The sequence below is a fragment of the Apium graveolens genome, chromosome 10, assembly GCF_009905375.1.
Source record: "Apium graveolens cultivar Ventura chromosome 10, ASM990537v1, whole genome shotgun sequence".
NCBI lineage: Eukaryota > Viridiplantae > Streptophyta > Magnoliopsida > Apiales > Apiaceae > Apium > Apium graveolens.
This window is the reverse complement of record NC_133656.1, coordinates 216,066,230-216,086,213: the sequence shown is the minus strand read 5'-3', so window position 1 is coordinate 216,086,213 and position 19,984 is coordinate 216,066,230. Positions and strand designations below refer to the sequence as shown.

General features: G+C 33.4%; 1 non-coding gene across 1 annotated transcript; it reads right to left on the bottom strand.

Moving 5' to 3' along the window:
• Positions 1–264: 264 nt before the first annotated feature.
• On the bottom strand, positions 265–336 carry TRNAC-GCA (transfer RNA cysteine (anticodon GCA)). Its single transcript has one exon. It is a non-coding gene; the product is annotated as a tRNA-Cys (tRNA).
• Positions 337–19,984: the final 19,648 nt, after the last annotated feature.

Genomic DNA, 19,984 nt, shown 5'->3' with positions numbered 1-19,984 from the left:
ATCCCCTTAAGGAAGTTTTAAGAGTTCGACTCCTGGTTTGCGTGATTTAATCAGAGAAAGCCACACACTGGTAAAACAAGTGCCATATTTATTTCAACACACTTGTGACCTACAAAATGATCAAACTAGCAGAAATGTACACAATGAAGTGATAAAACAGCAAAGTATGGTTCAAAAAATATGTTTCATTTTTGCTAGGTAATAAAAAACGCAGTGAAATTTGTTACTTGCAAAAACATCCAAAAAAAAAAAGGTTTCCTAAAAAGGGCCCAACCGGGTTCGAACCGGTGACCTCTTGATCTGCAGTCAAATGCTCTACCACTGAGCTATGGACCCTTGCGTGACGCAAATCGTCTTTGTGACATAAGATCTTTTAACTAACCTAATAAGAGAAAAGGATATCAATTTTGATTGCAATTTGCAAGAGATCACTGCAATAAAACATAATCAATGGCTGCATTTAAAGATTTGTACCAAATTAAATAAACTATTAATTCTACAGCTGTTATCCAGTTTGGAGGTTCTTTGCTTACTTGACCAGTTGTCCATGTAAACTGTGAGTAGCATTAACACAAAAAGTCCCAAGCTAAGCAGTTGATATACACAGTTAGTGGTGCTAATATATCGATTAAGTTAATCACTCTCCTAAGCCTAACAAGTTTTGGGGTTGGTAGTTGACCGTGAAACATGAGAAAGTGCTGACTCAAACATCCAGGATCATGGTAATCTCACACGTGTCCTGGAGAGAGGAATATAATAAAATTTTAATATTTTTAATAAAACTATATGGTATCCATGCATGTTACTTATCCAAAATCATCTTTCAGTACCTAACTTAGCTTGAAAGAAACAATGGCATTGGCAATCTGCTTCTTACACGAGTAAATAGGACCAACCTTGGAAAGAGTAGAGCCAAAACAAGGGAATCAAGAAATATGAGTGAATGATGGATTAAGCTCATATACTGCAACAGGTGATTAGTTAGTTAGTGGCACTCTTACTCTCTTACATGATGATGAGGATGAGATTACTAGCGTACGGAGTTGTATTTGTGTGTATTTCATGTGCTTGTTTCATCTTTCTCCATCTTCTACTCCAACCTGTCTTCTACCTCATTTAAAGTTAACATGTAAATGCTCCTATTTGTGTTTGTATCTGTTCCTCAAAGTGTTTGTGGCGGTGGATGTTCGCCAAGTAAGCAGTGACCTGGTTCAAGACACCCTTGAAGACAGATAGTATCCCAATTAGAGCAAGTGATTGTCATAGTTAAAATGAGATTGTATAGTATTTACGGTACTTTTTAACGTTTACCATGTGTAGTCATGATACCAAAATAGGTTCTAGCTAGACATTATTATTTTCCTGCATCTTTCTGCTTCTAGAGAATTTTACTAGTGCATACGTTTGAATATTTCTAATTACATCCGCATTACAATTTGTTCAGATTTGATATTTTTATCTGGAACAAAAGAACAGATTCTTCAAACTTATTCTTTGGAAAAATGACGAACCCAACGTGTGAAAGTTGAAATTGGATTTCACATTAAAATTATGGTACATGTTCTTGAAACTTTTTTATTAAAAAAATATTGAAGATGCTGAGTAACCAACTCAACCTTTTCATTAGAAAGATGTGTAAAGATATTCAATAAATTGCTCATCTAAAATTTAAGATGTCATAAAAAAAAACCCTAATATCAATAAGAAAAAATGGATGGAATAGTAAAATACAAGTTCTCTCCCGTTTAAGTTACGAGAGTAAGACGCCGGTAGGTCGTATAGTCATCACTCATCAGAGGATATGATAGAAGTTTGCGTGAATTAAACACGCAAGTGTTTCGTTTATTTTGTTCCTTTTAGCTAAGGGACTTCTTCGTTTGTTTTCGTTTTCGTTTTCGTTGGAAGAGAAAATTTATTAATTTGAAAGCGAATTAATTTCCGATTTTAATCTCAACAAGTTTGCTTGTTATTTTGAACTACATTTTTTTCTTTTTGCTATTTTCAAATACTTTTCCTTTTCTGTTGAATTTTGTTTGCTTCCCAACACTTGGGTGTTTTTCTATAATATATTTATGTGTGGGTGTAAAATATTTAAATATACATCTACATGAGTCCACATTTTTAAATAGAGGTATAGAGAGAACTCTAATCTTGGCCATCCATTTCATCTAACGGTTAAAAACAAACAGTGGCATTTTTGTAAAATACATAAAATTCAAAGACATTTATTAAGCATTAAAATCTTGTCCATAAACGGTTATAATCTAGATTCTTTCAACCATTATAGACACAGTATACAAAACTCACAAATCCAGACATAAGCTTCAATCGAGATATAGTTGACTAAATCTCAGTTTAAAACTCACTAAGTTACGAAATCATTCTATTTTATTAAATTTTGAACTATATTTTGAGCATTCGATAATTATGATTCCATACTAGATCAAATTTTGCATCGTTTATTCATTTTTCAGGTAAAATCCAGCTCAAATCAGATATTTTGGAAATGCTTACTCGATTATGTATTGTATACTCTGTATACTTATATTTTAAACATTTTTGTTGTTAATATTTGAAGTTTAATATTATGATTCTGAAATAGATCCAAATTTTGTTCATGTAATTCGATTTATTTAGTGTTTGTTCTATAATATAATCAACATATGCTTCTGCATATGCATTTTGTGCTCTATGGTGAAAGCACTATTTGTCCTGTTCAATGGAGTGGATATACAGTAGAATAATATAAAATATTCGAAGTTTAATATTATAATTCTGAAATAAATCCAAATTTTGTTCATGTAATTCAATTTATTTAGTATTTGTTCTATAATATAATCAACATATGCTTCTGCATATGTATTTTGTGCTCTATGGTGAAAGCACTATTTGTCATGTTCAATGGAGTGGATATACAGTAGAATAATATAAAATATTCGAAGTTTAATATTATGATTATGAAATAGATACAAATTTTGTTCATGTAATTCAATTTATTTAGTGTTTGTTCTATAATATAATCAACATATGCTTCCACATATGTATTTTGTGCTCTATGGTGAAAGCACTATTTGTCCTGTTCAATGGAGTGGATATATGTATTTTGTCCTCTATGGTGAAATCACTATTCTGTATATGCTAGATGTCTTGATGCTATCCAGAGAATAGGGCATCTGTAGATGAACTACTTAATGTGCATGAGTTCCTGAGGTTAAATGTAGGGATGATGAAGACATTCTGTGATGTGGTGAAAGGAACAAATCCTCATTTAGTCCGATTTCTCTTGATCGAGATCTTCGAAAGAAATAATCAATAAAATCTAAAAAGAGTTATCATCTTTCGTTTCGTCACAATGGCACCACTTACACAACTCTGGAACTTATCGGGACATGGGGGCCTGAGTACAGCCAAACTGTTCAATGGAGTGGATCTACAGTAGAATAATGTAAATATATTGTTCAACATCAGATTTATTTGGCATAGTAATTTTTTACTATTCTGTAACAGAATTAGTGTAAACAGGATATATTAAGTGTAAGTTTTTTTTGTTTTAAAGCACATAAGCATATTGAATATAAATTGAGTGTTATTTGACATCTATAGTAGAAGATATTTAGTCTTGTAAAGTAATATTTGATTATGTACACATGGTTTAAGAATTTGCTTGTTTTTCTCTCGGGTCTGACAAGTAAAACATGAAAAGAAGGAAAAGACTAGCAGTTATACTCCATCAGTAATGTTCAATACCCTTAAATGAAAATAAGTTTGGCAGTGACATGGCCTTAAACATTTGCTTGTTGTGTTCTCCGGTCTGACATGTATCATGGTTTTATGCACTTTTGTACATAGTCATGTTAATTGATATATATTTGATGTAATTAAACAAAATTTATGTTAATCGTTAGTGTTTACAGTTGTAAATTGATAGATGTAAATGCAGGTAGTCATTCAAGAAGCAGAGGAAATAAAAAATTTAAAAATTCTGAATCAAGGAGAGCTACAATGAAAAGGAAAATGAGAAACAAAGAAGGACAATTGAGCACAAATAATTTTGATATATATTTGAGGTAATTAAACAAAACTTATGTTTAATGTTTGTTCAAAAGGATAATACTGTCAAATTTAATCAAATTTTAAGTTTTCTTTCATAATTTATTAGTGCTTCCATTCTCTTGAACTTGTAATACTAATATTAGTTCTTGTGTTAATTTCATTTCTACAGTAGATTTATATTCTACTGAATTACATATAATAATCATAAACAAATTATGTGAAGTTTGGTATTATATTCTGCTACTATGTTTGATTTTTATAGGGGCATGTGGAAAACAATATTGAAGAACAAAATTGCAGGATGTACTTTCATAGATACATTATGGTTCAGAAATTACATGTCAAATACATGTAATTCAAGAACAGATGCATTGCGCTGGATATCAAATGAAAAAGTTTTCGAAAAGAGATATGTGTTCATTCCAATGTGTGAAGGGTAAGTAAATATTTCTTATAAACAAACATAATAGAATATAAAACTGTTTAAATATTGAATTTATTTTGACAACAGGGGCCATTGGAATTTGCTTATACGTATAATTTGGACAAGATCGTAGAATGCAAAACAAGACCCTATTTGTTGCTGTTGGACTCATTACAATTAACAATCTCAGATAAGCTTAAAGCAGAGCTTCAAACGTAAGTTACTTTATTTGTTTTTGTGTTGTTAACTTGGATTTTCTGACATCTTTAACTGCACAATTGTACTAATCTTATTAAAAATTTAATATATAAATTTGTCAAGAATATTTACAAAGAGGATGGAAGGGTTGGAGCTGAAGCAGTAGTCAAATATCCGTTTGGGATTCCAAAAGTCCCACAACAAACAGATGGTTCAAAATGTGGGCAGTATGTTCTGTATTACATATACAAATTCTTAATGTGCTGTCCACAAAATTATAATTGGGAAGAAGATTATCCAGGATTTGTAAGTGGATTACAAATAATATAATTGTTTTTTAATTACTACACTGTATTTAATTTGGTTTCTTATTTTGTTAAAAACAGATGAATGAGAACTGGTTCAAAAGTGATGATGTAGATGAATTTTCTAAAAATTTACCATCAATGTTTGAGACTATGCTGAAGGAAACTGAAGACACAAAGGATGATGATGAAGATATTCAAGTAATTAAGATTAGAGATATTTCAAAGAAGAAAGAGAACAATGATAAAGAGAGTAATTTTTAATTACCTCATGTTTCTGGTATTTGCAATATTGAACAAAGTGAGGCACTCATGGCTTTATGTATATATACCCCAGAAAGTTCTCAAGACAAAACTACACCAACTATACAACCATGTAAGAATTAAAATTTTCAATTACTAGCATCAGAAGTAAATAATAGCCTTACTAACATTTATATCTCAATATTTGTTTACAGCTGAAGAAGAGCATAAATTTAATGAGTAGTCGTTGAAAGAGATTAGAAAGTCTGAATTCGAGCATAAAAAAAAGAAAATCAGAATCAAAGTGATGGCACATCGAAACTTAAGTGACTCAGAGGTTCATTATGCACCCCTTTTCTTAAATATATTGTAAAAAAATCCATTGGACAAAAATGAATTGTATTGTATTAATATGTAAATGTTAGGAATATGTGTATTAGTTTGATGATAAGTTAAAGAAAACACTTAAGTAGAGATCTAGTGTTTGTAGCCTCAACGGATAAGACCATCTTGGCTATCCGTTGAAGGAGTAGCTTTACTTAGCAATAAGTTCAGTATTGTAGCACATTTCATACTCTGGATTCAAGTTGTAATTTTTAGATGTTGTAGGAAAGTATCAGTCATGTTGACTACTAGTGGATATGCAAATAGGAGGGCTAATTGTAAATATTTCATTCCTTGTAATTTTGTATAAGTGAAGAAGTATCAACTGATATTGAAGACCTTCAACGGATAAGAAATAAAGGTTCAACGGATGTCTCTAATGCTTCAACGGATAATATCCATCAACGGATACGTGCTTCAACGGATAAAGACTTCAACTGATAATGCATCAACGGATAAAGTTTCAATGGATAAAGCCTCAACGGATAAGGTATCAACGAATGAAAGCTTCAACGGATGCTTAGTTCATTAGCAGTTGATAGTGACAATTCATAAGCTGACAGAGGCACATTGGTTGACAGAGACAAACTGGAATGTGGAAGCCTCTAGGAGGAATCAAGAAAATGCAGCATTTCCATTCTGATGCAAACAAGGAAGTATTCAAAGATCAACAGCCAAGCCTAAATTGTATTTGATAGAGAAATGAAGAAGAAACATGTGAAGAACCTTTTTAATTGTATTTTACAGTTTTGTCTTCACTTGTAATCTTGGTGATATATAAACCAAGTAGCAGCTAGTAATTAGATAAGGAATTTTCCTGAGCTGTTTAGAAATATCCAGAGAGAAAATCATCTAGTTTGTACTAGGAAGCAGCTGTGATTGAATTCTTTGAATCACAGATTTTCTGAAATAACACATCTCTGGTGGAACAACAAATCCACTAGAAAAGTTTTTAAGATCTTTGTGTTCTTTACATTTGTGTTTGAATATATATATGTCTGCATTGGCTTCAAGCAATTCACACACACTTGTTCTCAAAAACACTTAGCCTTAGAAACTGCTCAAAACTTGAAAAAGTTTTGAGATTTACATTCAACCCCCCTTCTGTAAATCTCCTTCTCTCCCAAAATTCTCAAGTGTTTTTCTGCACCCTCTACTCACAACAATGGCACCAGTAGTTAAAATTATGTCTCAATCTGGATTTGTTTATGAAAAGAATAATTTCGTAGCCTTGGTTGAAAAGAATGAAGCCCATTCTGATTATCACAAGATGATGGACTTCATCAAAAACTGCAAACTAAGCTATGCAATGCTGGAAGCACCAACCATCTACTGTGAGGTGATTGAGGAGATTTGGACAACTGCAGAGTTCAACTCCACAGATATGACTATTGCCTTCTCTCTCAAAGGTAAGGATTATGGCATTAACTGTGATGATATACAGTCTTACTTTAAGTTGCCTGAGAATAATGCCATGACACCACACACTGATGAAGATGTATCTGCTATGTTAGATTCCATAGGCTATGCTTTTGATTCTGCTAGTTTAGGTAGTATTAGAAGGAAGGGCCTTAGGAAAGAATGGAATTTTCATGGAGATGCCTGTATTAAGGTTTTATCTGGGAAGATTAGAAATTTTGATGCCATAACTTCATCTCTTGTCAATATGCTCTATATGCTAGTTTCTGATAGGTACTTTAATTTTAGCAACTGTGTCATGCTAGAATTAGGTTCCAGATTAGGTAACAAAGCTAATAGACCACATAACATCTACTATGCTAGATTCTTTATGTTATTGTCTAACCATGTTGCTGAAGGATTGGTTATATCAAATGAGAACAATAAACTCAAATGCTAGGCACAAGAGAAAAGGGTCCTTGCAGACCTTGTGAGAATGAACCTCAACATCCAGGTGCCATTGGTATATTTGCCAATCATGAATGCACCACAGGTAAGTGAGGTAAACACTTCTATAACTCCTACTGTTTCCAACCCCATTGATTCTTTGTCTTCCAGTGTGGCAATGGAATCTGTGTCTTTGTCCAAACAGATTCCTACCAAAGCCACCAAAACTAAAACTTCAAAACACAAGTCAAAGAAAACCACCTCTGTTGTCTCTCAAAAGACAACAGTTGTAACAACTACCATAAACCCTGAAGGGAGTGAACAGGGTGTGAGTGGTGAGAGGATGGGTGAACATCAAGAAACTCCCCAGGATAAGGTGGGAGAGGTGAGTGGTACCCAGCCATCCAAGCCACAGTCTCTCAAAAGACTGTGGTGGTTCAAAAAGAGTCAAACACATCCCTAGTTGCATCCTCCCAAAAGGGTGCAACTATTGAAAATTGTCCCCAACCAGGGACACAGAACAAAAGAGGGAGGGACACTGAAGCCACACATTCACCAATCAAAGCCTTTTCAAGGAAGAAGAAGGCCAAGACCCTAATTTCCACACAAGGGGCACACACAGCACAGATACATCCACCTGTATCTTTGCCTTCTCAAATTCAGCTTGATATGATTCCAGCAAATGTGGAGTCACAACCCCATTCTCTCATAATAGAAACACATCAATCATCAAACTCTTCATCACCCTCTCTGGATGTGGATATGATATTCACATCAATTCCTGATTCTCCCTCCTTAAAACTCAGGGAGGAGCCCCACTCAAAACCTGATGGTCATCATCTTTTAGATGATTTGTTGGATCATCAGCCAATTCTTTCAGATATGGTTGAAGAATCTGTGTCACCTCACTTAAAATCAATTCACACAGATTCAACAATTATGTCACTTTCCATATCTACATCTTTTCCTTCTTCAACGGATATCTCTCATCCGTTGACAAGTGGTTGTTCTTCGACGGATAAGCTTAACAACAGTTATCCGTTGATACCATCAGTTTCCACTTCAACGGATACTCCCTATCCGTTGATGGTCTCTACACATATAATAGAAACAACTCCAACTGTAGAAGACATGGTTACTGTACAATCACTTTTAGGTTTGAGGGAAGGGAGTGATATCTTGAGTGAGAGGCTGGGTTGCTCCCAGGCAAAAGGAGAGGTTGAGAGTCTTCATATGCATGCTATTTCTTCCATCATGGCAAAAGTAAGTGATAGGAGTGCCACCTTAGAAGGTGAGGGTGAGGGTGTGAGGGTGTGTGTGAGCCAGGGGGAGCCCCTGATGCAAGAAAATAGAGAAAATGAGAGAAAGGCAGGTACAGAAGCTATAAGGGTGGATCCAGCCATTGCTAGTGAGTTAATGATAGTGGATGATGCAGAAAAGGAAAGACAATTTCAGCAACATTACAAAGCTATAATTGATAACATTTCCTTGGATGCTGACACTTTTACTCACCCTGTTCCAGCCTATCAATTATTGGCTGCTCAGGGCAATGTGGAGGCAGAACAAACTTTAAACATTGTACACACTTCAGAATCTCTTCTCAGAGACAAAGCTGCTATTAACAGGCTGCCTTCTCAAGCTGGTGAGCCATCTGAAGAATTTGGAGTAAATTCTAATGATGATGACTCTGATTCTTTGGATGAGAGAATGAACTTAGGGGGAGTAGCAGGCCCAAGTTCTGTTCCAGATCTACCTGATTGGGCATGGGCAAAGGCATCTACATCAGGAGAGTTTGGTGTCACTTTGGTCAGGCAAGTAATGACTATTCAGAAGGCCCTTAAGGAGACTACAGATGATGTTACCAAGACAATTCTTCAAGCTCATCTGGACTCTCTGCATCTCTTGCAGTTGCAGCACTTCAAACAGAATCTAAGTGTGGATGAACTCAAGCAGGACATTGCTGATCTGAAATCCTACAATGCTGAAAAGTTGGATTCAGTTATGCCTTATGATACTATGCAAGATTTGTTGGGGAGATTAAGGAAAGAATCTGATGCTGACAAGAGGCTGGCCAGATTGGAAAACAGAGTTCAGATCATTGAAGACTCTATGGTCACCATTCTTCAGAATCAACAAACTCAGACAAATCTACTAATGTAGCTGACCAAAGCATAAGGCTTGACCCCTACCCTTGATGATAACAAAAAGGGGGAGAATAAAAGGGAAGGGGAAGGAGAGCCATCAACAACAGTTCAAATATCTCAAGTGCTAGTTCATGCCATCACCACCTCTCCAACTATTCTAATCAAAGGAAAGCTTGATGGAATTGATCTAATCCAGATAGCAGCAGCTGAATTGCAAGTCAAAGAGCAAAGGTTGAAAATTGATGAAAAGATGCAACAAATTTTTGGTTCTACAACTTCTAAATCACAATCTGTGAAGCATAGCACAAAGGTGGAACCAATTATTATGGAGCTCAAGCCAGTAAGGAGGAATAAGGTTGGAGAGACTTCTTCCAAGAATCTGAAACCTATGGTTCTCAAGCCCAACAACAAATCCAATAAGGACTCTACAAAGAATCCTCTAAGCCTTGCTCAAATGAAGGAAGTGGATTTTCCTCCTCCAAAACCTGATGAAGACAAGGTTTTGGGTGGAAGTATCATAAAGCACAAAGAGACCATGAATGTGGCTGTAAGGAGGAACATGGTTATTATCTTCAGAGAGGGAAAGAGCATATGTGTAATGCAAGGACATCCCAAATTCTCAATAGCCAAGAGGGAAGAAACCAGAAGGTTAAAGGAAGAAGCCAAAAAGCTAAAGGCTGACAAGAGAGCACAAGCAAAGCTTGAAAAACAGCTAAAGTCAAGTCAAGCTAAAGAAAAGAAAGAAATTGAAGACAAAAGTGAAGATGAAGATATGGGGGACATGGTTGATAGTGATATGGAAGAAAGAAGTAAGGAAAAAGAAGAATGGCAGAAAGAGAACAGAAAGAAGGCCAATGCAAAGAGAAAGATGGTAGATGAGACTGAAGAAACCCAATCAAAATCCAAACCACTACCTTCTATTCCTGAACCCATTGTGCCTGACCCCTTCATAAACATTCATGGTGAAACAATCATTCCTAAGGAGGAACCAATTGATTGGGACACCATCAAATTGCCCACCTTCTTAACCTCTTCTCCACCATCAAAGAAGCAGAAAAGAAGAATCAAATCAACACCCTCTAAAACCTCAATCAAATTCACTCAGAAGCCTAAGCCTAAGCCTCAAACCTCTAAGGATGATTATGTTCACATTTGTGACATAAAAGAATTTTCAGACATTAAACTCTATCTGGATGAGCTGGAGGAAGTAAGGGGAATAGCTGCCTACAGACAGCTACCAGAAAGACTATTGTTCAAATACAAAGGAAGTGGGCAAAGAACTTGGCCTCTCTACAGGATTCTGAATGAAGGCTACTCTACCTTGGTTAGAGTCTACTCAGCCATACAAAGGGATTCTGGCTTTACCAGGATTGCCAAGACTGAGATTCTCAACAAGATTGCCAACATAAGGAAAACTTGGTGGGAGCCCAATGCCTTGCCTAGAACATTACTCATTCAAGAAAGAGGAATTACAGTTCACAAATCACCTCATTGGTTGATGGAGTTCAGAGACAACAAAGGAGTCAGAAGATTTTTCAGACTTGAAGATCAACTCAAGATTGCCAGTAATGAAACTCTCAAGGATATGCAATCTAAGTTGGACATCAATGAAGAAGATGAAGCTGAGTTCTACAGACAACTTCAACTTCAAATAGAGGAGAATGACAGGAGGCTAGGAAAGAAAACAAGGGATCAAAGGAAAAGAAATTAATCTGCTCAGGCTAAAGGAGCACCCTTGGAAACAATGTAATTCTTCAATTCCATCTCATCATACACATTTTTGCAGCACTTTTGAATTTCTGCTTAATTACAGTTAATATATTTGTCAAGTGTTTTGTTATCATCAAGCTAAACCCAAATTTATGCCTACAGTTCTTGTAGACATAAATAGGGGGAGATTGTTAGGAATATGTGTATTAGTTTGATGATAAGTTAAACAAAACACTTAAGTAGAGATCTAGTGTTTGTAGCCTCAACGGATAAGACCATCTTGGCTATCCGTTGAAGGAGTAGCTTTACTTAGCAATAAGTTCAGTATTGTAGCACATTTTATACTCTGGATTCAAGTTGTAATTTTTAGATGTTGTAGGAAAGTATCAGTCATGTTGACTACTAGTGGATATGCAAATAGGAGGGCTAATTGTAAATATTTCATTTCTTGTAATTTTGTATAAGTGAAGAAGTATCAACTGATATTGAAGACCTTCAACGGATAAGAAACAAAGGTTCAACGGATGTCTCTAATACTTCAACGGATAATATCCATCAACGGATACGTGCTTCAACGGATAAAGACTTCAACTGATAATGCATCAACGGATAAAGCTTCAATGGATACAGCCTCAACGGATAAGGTATCAACGAATGAAAGCTTCAACGGATGCTTAGTTCATTAGCAGTTGATAGTGATAATTCATAAGCTGACAGAGGCACATTGGTTGACAGAGACAAACTGGAATGTGGAAGCCTCTAGGAGGAATCAAGAAAATGCAGCATTTCCATTCTGATGCAAACAAGGAAGTATTCAAAGATCAACAGCCAAGCCTAAATTGTATTTGATAGAGAAATGAAGAAGAAACATGTGAAGAACCTTTTTAATTGTATTTTACAGTTTTGTCTTCACTTGTAATCTTGGTGATATATAAACCAAGTAGCAGCTAGTAATTAGATAAGGAATTTTCCTGAGCTGTTTAGAAATATCCAGAGAGAAAATCATCTAGTTTGTACTAGGAAGCAGCTGTGATTGAATTCTTTGAATCACAGATTTTCTGAAATAACACATCTCTGGTGGAACAACAAATCCACTAGAAAAGTTTTTAAGATCTTTGTGTTCTTTACATTTGTGTTTGAATATATATCTGTCTGCATTGACTTCAAGCAATTCACACACACTTGTTCTCAAAAACACTTAGCCTTAGAAACTGCTCAAAACTTGAAAAAGTTTTGAGATTTACATTCAACCCCCCTTTCTGTAAATCTCAATGTTAGTCCACTGGGAATAACAGTAAATTATTTAAATATATTGTAGGATAATGACATTGTTCTGGAAGATTTGTTATTTGCTGAAGGGGGAGAAGAATTAAGTCCGAAGATTGTAAAAGATTTGCCAAAAGATGATGAAGTAAAGAACTCAGTGGAGGAAATTTTAGACATAAATGCTGAAGTAATTTTTATAACCTTCTGTTAACTGCATATAAATTCACATGACTTTTAATAATATATTTTATGATATTTTTTTCATTCTATCAGGAAAGAAAAAATAAAGGAAAAAGAAAGAAAAGAGGCACTTATGTCGGTAGAATGCCAGAACGAAGATCACCGAGGCTAATGACTCCAATTAGCAGAGCACAGAATGAAGAAATGAAAATTCTAGTAAGAAGCATCTATGTCCTATCTTAATGACATTTATGATAATATCAATTGTATTGACACAGTTTGCTTACTTCAATTAGTTTAGGTTTTTTAAGAATATATAGTTTACTTTCATTTCTTGGTTGTGATAAAGCTTATGATAACAACACTTTTCTTGATGCTATATATTTTTTCATGTAGTTTGTGATAAAAGATATAGGATTGTACTTTTAGTTGTTAATGATGTCGTCATAATACTGAATGGTACATATATAGGTTATATTTAAATATGAATCTAAAATTATATATTAAAAAACTTTTTGCTTGTTTATTGTGTATCGGAGTCGCCGATGTGTAGAAAAGAAAAAGGAATGTTTATTTGAAACTGATAGTGATTTTGAAAAGACTCCTCCAAGAAAATCAGGCAGAAAAGAAAGAAGGACGAGCATAAAAGAAAGAATTGAGAGAAGTAAAGCCACTTGTGATGATGTATTCAATAATTTAATACGTAAATTTATAGTGTTTAAATCTGATTTTTCTATTAGTTGATTAAAAAATAATAGTATACCTTTAAGTTATGTACTTTACATTTTTCCTATTATTCTTCTATTAGGCTGAACCTGTAGGGGTATCAAGAGGTAATACAAAAAAACAACAAAGGCAAAAGAATGAAGTAAAAAAAAGAAAAACTCCTATGGAGGTACTTTATATTTATGTTCTTTTACAGAAGCTAGTATTCTCATGTTCCTATGGCAACTTTGATATCGGTCAGAATGAATATAATACAGATTTTGTACGACTAAATATTGATTTTTTTTGTTCTTTCAGGCTGAATATACAAAGGCAAAGAAATAAAGATGTGAAGAATTTGGTAAAGAATCAAAAGATGTACCAGAAGAAAAGCCAAAAATATTATTAGTAAGAGCTTATCCGTCAACTTTCTCAAAAGTTGTAAGTGGACTTTCAAAACATCAAAAGGAATGGGTGACGATGGTTGGGTTTGGTCCACTATTATCATTTGAGTTGAGAACCATATCCCGTGAGATTGGAATCAATGTATTATGGTGGTATGACCACAATAACTCTGAAATGCTTTTCCCTAATAATAAAAGCATCAAGGTGGATGAGGAAGATGTAAATTTGACTTTGGGACTGCCAAGAGGTGAACAAGTTGTTCAATTTGAGAAGGATAGATCTGTATATAAAAAATGGAGGGCACAATTTAATAAGAAGAGGATAACTGAGTTGATGGTGGCTAATGCAATTGGAATGTCCACAGAAGCTGATGAGAAATTCAAACAAAATTTCATGGTCCTCATGACAAATCTGTTCATAAGGATGGATAGACTGCAAAAGTCAGCCAATATGCACTCGGATTCAAAGGAAATTATAAAAATGCAAAAAGCTTCAATTGGTGCAAACCAGTTTTAGATAATATCAAGGAAGCACATGAGTCATGGTGGAAGAATCCACATTCACAATACTATACGGGTTCACTTGTCTTCCTTCTCGTAAGTAAAATACTAAAATGTTCTCCCATCATGACATATTATTAATAAATGATCTAATTTCTGTTTGGTTTTATATTTCAGTTTCTTTACCTCGATCGAACAAAACATGAACAAATAATTGCAGAAAGGACACTACCACCATTTATTGGATGGAAGACATCATTAATAGCAAACCGAAGCAAAGCTGAAATGTATGATGATAGTTTCGGAAAAGGACAAACTGTAAGTTCAATTTAGAATTGAACGTATAATTCAATAACTAGCTTTTATGTTCTAAAAGTTTATTATAAAACAAAGAGTACTTTATTTAGTGCTTTATATTTGCAGGTTGAAAAATTCTAGACACAAAACAAAGAAGGGGAATATATTATGAAGAATACTTTATCTGATCAAGATCAATTAACTGATAAAAAAAATAATGACCCAAGTACAGTACATCTTGATAACCAAACTGAGGTATACAAAAATAAATTTCAATTACATTATAAAATCAAAAATTAACATTTTGAATTTCAATTTATAATTTTTTTGTATAAAATGATAATAGGTGTTTGACAATATTCATGTTGATGAGGAAAATGAGGATTGGCAACAGAGATTCAAAATAGATCATATTGACATTGTTGAGGAATTTATCAACAAGGTGAATTATCTTCTCAAATGTTTTCCATTTCTCTGTATAACGTATATACAATGCCTGTAATATATTGTGGAATATTCCCAGTGGCACCATACTATAAAATCTTAAGTGTAGTATAAGATTCTATACAGGGATTGTAGTCTAAAATGCCCGTAATATAAGAGTCAAGTTACTCTGTACCGGAGCAACAGTCATGGTTGATAACTGACTCGCTACAAATCAGGTTTGCTCCCGCAATAGAAATAACTGATACGAAGATCTCGTTTACACACTTTCCTGAGTTTAAAATATACTAGGACCTAGGAAGACTATTTCCCTAAAGCCTCTCTTTTCATATAAATATATATTTTGGCTCTTCTAAAATGGAAACATATAACACATTCTTTTTAAACCTTCTTTTTCCAAAAATTCAGTAAGTTTACATAGGTTGGTTGAGTCACGAGTGCAAGGAGACAGAGAGTGGCATAATTTTTTAGGCGGGCGTACTAATACTAACTATATCTCAAAGCAGGCTAACACATCGTGTATTATTATAAAATCTTTTGGTTGAGAGATTTATATAGCAATAGCACCAATTTGATAATATTAAGTAATTTGATAATATAGCTTACCAATGTGATATTACGTACATGCATAACTGTTTAATAGAATGTAAGTCGCATATGTCAACAGAAGGAATGTTCTCTAACAATTAAGCTTAATGAAGACCTGACTTATTAACAACAATCACATGTACTAAAATGCTAAGCGTGGTGATGTTTACATACACACCTACATAGGTCATAGTACAAAAACACTAACCTTTTGCATGTGAAGTATGACATCCATAGATGTCTAGTTATATGCAATTAGCTCTTTTGCATAAGTTAATAGAGAATCGAGATATCAAGTTACTGTTAGAATGGTGGCATCAATAAAATTTTGTGATACCATTCATTGGACCTAATGTATCTTAAAGCATTCACTGACAAGAAGTAAGTATTTTTAGATCTTCTCATACCTGAGTGATTGTGTCAGATACCAATCTCTGTTCTGAACGTATACAATTCTACTTATCATGATTATAATATGCAGTTATACTAATTTTTGAATATATACTCGGTTTAGTTGTTTCGTTTCTAATTTATAAGTGTTGTTTGGTTTTTAATTTTACAGGCGAGCGTAGCTACCAATATTAAGCATTACTAATTAAGTATTAAGGATTCGTGTATATGTACTCGATTATGCACATGTAATAGTACCTTTTTTATCATTCTGTAGTACATAATTGACATTGTTTACAATATTTAATATTTAGTACATGACTGCAAGGGACTAATATGCTTATTTTACATTACTTACTCTACATGAATTTGAAGTAAACAACATTTGGAGAACTCCAAAAGAAATAATTCAAGGAGTAAGGTCAAGCCTCTTCATTTCAGATGAATAGTTGATTGACAGTGATATTATGTCAATTGCAAAGGAAATTGAAAAAAATCATACTAACAATGACATTATCACGGAGCAGGTACAATGTGGTTGTAAGTTTGATTTATAATTTTTTTTATATTTTACATAATTGTGCAATTAAATTATTTCTTTTTATGGAACTAGGAAATGATATCACAACTTGAGGTGGAATTAACTCAAATAGAGTCAATCCATGAAAAAATCAAGAAAAGCTTGAAACAAGCAAACATAATTTTCCCAAACAGCGAAAAGTGGAAAGAGCTTCAAGAAAATATTGCCAAAATAAGTGGAGCTGCAGAAAAAAGGTATAACAAATAATTAAAATAATACAAAATTTTTTATGTAAGCCCTGCTACAATTCATCCTTGATTCAGTCACTATTAATCTTAAATTATTAATCAAATAAAATTTGTTTTTCTCAATTTCCAACATTTTTTATGTTTTTTTTCTTGTAAGATATATATCGAATATGTAGTTGCATTTTTGTCAAATTATATTCTTATGTTTATACATGATTAAGATGTAACTCTTATGTTTATATCAATTTTAATGAATCTGTATAAAAAGAATATCATATTTCCAGTTTACAAGAATGACTGTGTCTACTCTTTTAACTTCGTTAATGACTATTATGTTTAGTAATTATAAATCATTTTTCACTTTATTAATTTAATTTAATAAGATGACATTAAATTTTTATTTCGGAAACAATATTGAACTACATTGGCCAGAATCAAAGTGCACTCCAAATTTGTGTGTGTGGACCTGAATTCTCAGAAAATGACGGGAAAGTCATTGATATATTAGCTCTGAATGATTTTGATAGAGCCTACAATAAGCTACATGACATAGATGATTTCCTTGGGGAACTTACAATTGCTGGTCAAATTGTTGATTTTGTTAGATGTGATAAACAAATAGAAGAAGTAGTGTTCGGTATCAACAAACTAAGAAGGGAGCACAAGGTCAGCGAATTCCAGAAATCTCCATTTCTCAATCGAACCATTGACTTCAACAGGACTAAGCTTACTAAAGCAGAGGATGAAGTTTGGATATGGATCAATGCAAAACCAGAAAAATCAATGTAAGATAAATATAAATTCTCTTTGATTATGAATTAATAGAACCACTTTATAATTCAGGGAAGAATTTTATATTTTTTGAATATATATTTGTAACACTAATCCATTATTCAGGGAAGAAGTTTTTTTTTGGAACAATGTAACATGCTTAAAGCACCATATCCAAAGTTTACAGTTTGGCAAAAATATCTATACAAATGTGGTAGATACATATATAGCCATATTGAACAAGGAATAAAAATATAGATCAGTTGACTGTCCTAATAGATTCTTCTGCAACACAATGACCACGGTAATAATTCTTTTTTATCAACTTGCATAGAATAACATTATACTATTTCATACAACAGTCAGTCTATTGTATTTTTTTTAAGCTAATATAATCTTTGTAATTGTTCTCCTCCTATATAATATATAATTTTGAACTACTGGTTTTTTATATTACTTGATATATACTGTTATGCAGACAAATTCACACACAGATCAGTAATAGAAAGCAAAATCTCACTGATCATGCAGTCACACACTTTTGCACGTGAGATAGTCATTAAAAACTTAAATTAAAAATAAAGAAACAAAAGAATAACAGAAACAAGAAGGAATAATATGGAATGCATGTTATTAATACGTGGATTTATTTAAAATGTATTCTGCAGATTGGAACATTGACATCCACAAATCCTGTTTGAGCTGATAGTATGGACAAGCACATGAAATTTGTGAGATTCCGTTTGTTGGTGAGACTGCGTAACTGTATGAACAGTTATGTGATAACTCAACACGATAACAACACTAGAACATGACAGGTTAATAATACTACGTCTACACAAGAAATCAGGAAGAATGAAGACAAGGCAAATACAAAGAATCAGAAGATTAGAAGAAAGCGTGAAGTCTGACTACAGGTCACTGAAAGAAGTTCATTAATATGATCATGCCTCAGTGAAGAACAAAGGTTAGAGACTTTCAGGATTTCAGAAATATTGAAGATTCAGTATACAAGTGCTACTGGAAGATTTCAGTGTATTGGCATTGATTGTTGATAGACAGTGTTCGAAGCATAGGAATCTGAAGAATTGAAGACAGGGTATAGACAGAGGTTAATGAAGACATTGTCTAAAGTACCAGAAAGGATTCCAGTGAAAGTACAGTTGTTTATTGACAGTCAGTGTCTGAAGCAATAAAGTTGAGGCAAGCTTAACAATGTAATCAAGGCTATAATACGAAGACCTGAATCGGGGTTAGTCGTCTGTGAACCAGACCAGTTGCACAAGGCGTCAACAGCTCGTTAAAGGAATCTGGGTATTATTTATAGAAGAATTGTTAAGTTGAGGAACGTACTTGGATTGAACATTTATATGTTAAAGTACGAGAAGAGGTGCGCGGGGTATACAGCTAAATAGCTCAGGGGACTGACGAAGCTCAAAGTTTAATTGTTAAATTAAATAAATTTATTTAGTGGACTTTAATATAATTTATTTAATAAACTTAAAATGATTTATCTTATAAACTTTAAATAAGTTTATTTTATAAATCTAAATTAGTTTATTTATATAAGTTATATTTAAGTTTATTTTATAAATTAATTTAATTACAATTTAAACTTAAAAAGAAAGAAACAAAAAAAAGAAAAGAGAAAAAGAAAAGAAAAAGAAAATAGAAAAAGAGAAAGAAAAGAAAAAGAAAAAAAAGAAAAAGAAAAAGAAAAAGAAAACAAAAGAAAAAGAAAAGAATAAAAGAAAAAGAAAAAAAGAAGTATAAGTAACCTGGGTGACATAAGGTCGCCACAGGTGAACTTAATCTGTTAAGTTTTTGTTTAAGTATAGTACTTGGTCGCCACACAGGTTAACCCCCTCCCTGTACCCCTGTCGCCGCAGAGATAAGAAAAGAACCTGTCGCCACAGAGATAAGAAAAGAACCTGTCGCCACAGAGCTCCTCAATTCTCAGCCACACAATTTTATTGTGTATAAAGTCTACACTTTGCAGCAGAAGATAATCATCCATTCATTTTATTTTTTGTACATCTTCTCTCCCAAGAGAGTAATGAAAATGGCAGCGGAGATTTACAGAGGAGTTCAAGCTACTTGAATATATGTTTAACTTCTCACCGAAGTAACGTTATAATGCTCGATTTAATTCTTGTATATTCTAAGGGGCATTATAATCGTTACCCGGTAATTAAATCCTAGTACAAACAAAAGTTAGATTATTGTATAGGATTTGATTTGTAAAACTTTGTAGGAGTTAGGAACTTTATTGTTCTTAGATTGTATCCGGTTAATTTATTTACGAGAGTGTAGCAACACCCTCGAGGATTTATATACGAATATATATTTCCCCGAATATCTTGT